This window comes from Oreochromis aureus, linkage group 3 (assembly GCF_013358895.1).
Source record: "Oreochromis aureus strain Israel breed Guangdong linkage group 3, ZZ_aureus, whole genome shotgun sequence".
Classification (NCBI taxonomy): Eukaryota; Metazoa; Chordata; class Actinopteri; order Cichliformes; family Cichlidae; genus Oreochromis; species Oreochromis aureus.
In genome coordinates, this window is record NC_052944.1 from 46,263,546 (window position 1) to 46,268,161 (window position 4,616).

The 4,616-nt window shown below is 42.2% G+C and overlaps 1 pseudogene; it reads right to left on the reverse strand.

Moving 5' to 3' along the window:
* LOC120439412 lies at positions 1–2,266 on the reverse strand (annotated as a pseudogene).
* Positions 2,267–4,616: the final 2,350 nt, after the last annotated feature.

Consider the following 4,616-nt stretch of genomic DNA (forward strand, 5'->3'; position numbering starts at 1 on the left):
TTTATTACATTTTAAAAGTTCAAACCTCAAAAACATTAAGTTTACAGTCATATATGATCAAGAAAATCAACAATCTTCACATTTCAGAAACTTGAACCAGCTTTAAATGTGACTAAAATAATTATAAAACAATCAATTCTCTAATCATTGACTAACTGATGAATCACTGCAGCTCCAATATATTTTTGCATTTTACAACTCACTACAGCAACTACAGAATAAAACCACTAACCAGACTGATGACAGATTTCAAACATGCTGAATATGAAGAGTAGTATCATTTAAACTCACATGATTATCAGCCATAAGAACAAATTCAGATTTATATTGATGTAAGGTATATAAATGTAAGTACAGTTTGAATCAGTGCAATATTATTTTCACACATCAATGGACCACTGAACTTCTCAGCTTCTAAAATGTAAAGCCTCATTTAGAAACTACACAAGTACATATAATGGTCAGGGATCAACATGAACCTGTCTTCTCTATTTGACTTTAATCAACTCTGCAGTGGCTCCATAATCCCAAAACCAGTATCTGATTTCTCCATTTAACCAAAGTCCAGCATAGAGCGGCTGAGTGAATGTGGTCTGGACTCTGTGGAGGAGAGTCATGGTTTCAGAGACGCTGTAGAAAGACAGAATACCTGCTCTGTGATCCAGGTACACTCCTACTCTGGAGGACCGAGGACCTGAGAGGACAGTTTGGACTTTGTTGTGCCAAAATTGAAAACTGTTTGTGTCACAATGTAATACCCAAGATTTGTCATTGTATCCAAATCCACATTCATCGACGCTCCCTGCTCTGCTGATATTCTTGTATGTGACTGCTACATAAACTCCTCTCCTCTCTCACTCCACCTCCCAGTAACAACGTCCAGTCAGACTCTCTCTACTCAGGACCTGATAACACTGATAACATCCAGTGAATCTGTCTGGATGATCAGAATAAGACTGCTGTTGTTTCATTCTTGTTACTTTTCTGTTTCCCTCAGATAATAACAGATATCTGTTTGCTGTGTTTGGATCCAGTGTGATTTCACGTGAATATTTTAAGAATTCAGCTCTGGTCTTTGGCTCTGGTGGTGACAGTAAAACATCCACTTCAGTGACTGTCAGTGAGATGTTTGTCCATTCCTCTCTCAGAATGTCCTGTAGTTTATCTCTGGTCTCTGACACAGCTGCTGTCACATCCTCAAAGTAGCTCAGAGGACGAATATTGATGCTGGATGAGTGTGTAGACTCACTGAGTGCTGACAGTGAGGGGTAGTTGTGTAGAAACTGGTTGTGATCCTCTGTGTGTGAGAGCTGCTCCAGCTCGCCGTCTTTCCTCTTCAGCTCAGCGATCTCCTGCTCCAGCTTCTCCCGAAGCTCTTTGACTCGACTCACTTCAGTTTCCTGCTGGGATCTGACCTGCTGCTTCACATCAGAGCTTCTTTTCTGGATGAGACGGATCAGCTCAGTGAACATCTTCTCACTGTCCTCCACTGCTTTATCAGCAGAGCCATTGATGGCCTCCACCTCCTGTTGAAGCAGCTTCACATCTTTCTCTCGCTCCTGGATTCTCTGCTGGATGTTTAGTCGTCTCACCTCGAGCTCCTTCTGCTTCTCAGTCCTTTCTGCTGCAGCTGGGACTGTTTCATGGCCTTTATGTTCATCCACTGTGCAGAGATAACAGATACTCTGCTGATCAGTACGACAGAAAATCTTCATCACCTCATCATGATGAGAGCAGATGTTCTCCTGGAGCTTCTTGGAGGGGCCACCACCAGCTTGTGTTTCTCAAAGGCAGGAGATTCTAAATGAAGCTGAATGTGTTTCTCACAGTAGGAGATCACACAAAATAAACAGGACTTGATAGCTTTCAGCTTCCTCCCAGTGCAGACATCACAGGCCACATCTTCAGGTCCAGCATAGCAGTGATAAGCTGGAGCAGCTTGGAGTCCAGTCTTCTTCAGCTGCTCCACTAAAGCTGCCAACATGGTGTTTTTCTCCAGGACAGGCCTCGGTGTGAAAGTCTTCCTGCACTGAGGGCAACTGTGGATTCCCTTCCTGTCCTCGTCATCCCAGAAACTTTTAATACAGTTCATGCAGTAGCTGTGTCCACAGGTTGTAGTCACCGGATCCTTCAGTAGATCCAAACAGATGGAACAAGAGAAGGTTTCTCGGTCCAGTTGAACTCCTTTCTGTGCCATTTCTCCTCTCAGTGTCAGTGACTGTGTGAGTTTCTCTTCCTCAAAACTGAAACTGATCTTTGATCTCAACAACATGTTTCTGCAGTGAATGGAGCCTGTCAGCTCTTACACGTCACCACATGTTGGTTACACCCATATTCAAAGTGCAGATCTGAGAGGAGGTGCTGCGTTTAAGAGCAGGAAGAAGAGGAAGGGTTATCAGGCTGTGCTTCACTCCAGGAAGAGGAGCAGTTTGAGAGCGATACTGTGTGTTTAACCCTTTTTCATTTACTGCTCACCTCAACTTTTAAGCTTCTTAACCCTTTCCTCTATATACATCAATAAATAAATAAATAAAAATCCAGCATTAATGAACAGTTGACATAAATGTCTCATGGTTGTAGTCACATGACCAGATTCTAAACCTGTAACTGTCAGAACACCGGAGGCTGCTGCATTAATTAAAGCATATATATAACAGGGTTAGGTTAGAACACATGTGCTAGCTAACATAACCCTGTTTTATTACCAATTGTCCAAACTTTTTTTTTTTTCCTTTTATAGTCAGTAAGATATGTTGCTGTAGCATGATGAGAGCTAGATAAATGCCACTGCATTGCTTTTGCTGGACTGGTTACTGCTCTGGCGAGTTGATAATTTGGTGAGACTGGATGGCTGCACCGGTCCTTTGAATGACGGTTGATTGTGTCAGATGGCTTACAAGTCATCTGATGTGGGAGACAACTTCCACCTACACCCTGACAAGGGTGGAGGGTAGCAGCTGATCCTCAGAAAACACACTGCAGACTCACAAACCCAGACCTTGGATGACACAGAGAGCCCACAGAGCATCAGCTGCTGGCAGGGAGTGTGGCAGGGGAAAATGCTGCTTATGAAACCAGACAAAGAACTACATCTCAGCATGGGCATGTCTTGCTGCCTCCACCTCTCATGACTGTATATTAAGGTCAACCGCAATACAGCATTTCAAGAGAGCATATATCTCATTTGGTGTCTCTATGAAGTAACTGGCAAAGCATTGCAACATGCTTAGAGGTATGGCAAGCTGCACAGGAAGTTCTAGTGCACAGGCATATTAATAAATCAGACACAGAAAAGAGGAACTGAATAGAAGGAGTTTTGTTTGTAATGAAACTGTGTGTGACGTCTGGAGTACAGAAATAACATCATATAAGACACATGTTGAGCTTGTAATGTTAGAGATCCTGTAACTGGCCTTTGGGGCTGTGCAGGGCTCTCTCTCCGGAAGATGATTGAATAAAAGAAATATAAAATGTTTTGACCACTATAAGTCGGGTTTTCTCTGTTCTATCATGGGGACAAAAGAATCGGGTTGAATATTTGGTGTTTCCGCCCGGTTCGCCATGCAACACAGAGAACAAATGTGGCCGAAGGTTGGATCTGATATGAGGCGAACAGGAGACCGGTCTAAAAGGATTTAAAGGTAGGCACAAACCTGTTCAAAAAAGCAAATTTGTGCATATTGGCGGAATTCTAAATTATCTGTTCGCTGAGTAGATGATCTTAACTATTAAATTGGCTCAGTAGTGGTAAAACTAAAGTCTTGAGATTAAGGTAAAGCTTTGAAGTAATGATAATGGAATGTTGTAAGTAACAGTACTGAGTAAAGAGAAAGCAGTTGGACTGCTAAGAGAATTTAGTAGAATAGGTAATTGGTCATTTTTAAGAGTTAGAGTCCCTATTGGCTAAAAGGTTGGACCTGGTTCAGTCATACACCTTTTCTGGGGTATTGACTGTTGTTTCAAAGTATTATAAATTATTTTAGAACAGCAGTTAGACTGCTAAGAAGCACATTGTTCAGAGGTGACGCTCCAAATTTGCTGGGGACGCTTGGCATTTTCCTATGGTAGGGATAGTTCTGTTTAAGCGACGGTGGACCACTGGGGACGGTCCAAAATAAGCTACTGACTGGGTCAGTTTACCGTCTGGGACGGTGGGCTGCGCTTTTTTGGGCAGCAAAGGTTGGACCTTGGGCCTTGGAGGCTTTTAAATTGAGTTAGGGACCTTAGAGATTAGGCCAGAGACAGTTTGGAACTGATACTGGTTAACTGATCACAAAAAAGTTGGACTTTATCGGTTGGACCATTAATTTAAATTTGTCGAAATTGTGTAGGTGTTAATAGGCCTGATAATCTCTGCAGTTGTAATTATAAGACGTCTTTGTAATATAAAGTAAGAGGTTTGGTGTGAAAGGAGTCTGACCCAGCACTGAGCTGAAGTGTGGATGCTATTTTTAGACTGTGTGTGTGTGTGAAAATGCAAATGAGGAAGCTGTGAACTGGTTAAACCACCATTGGTTTCACAAATACTGCTGTGAACATGGTTGAATGCGTGTATTTAAGATGCCGTTTATGTTTATTAGAGGGCTTTAAATAAAGTGTTGAGTTGTTGCAGTGGA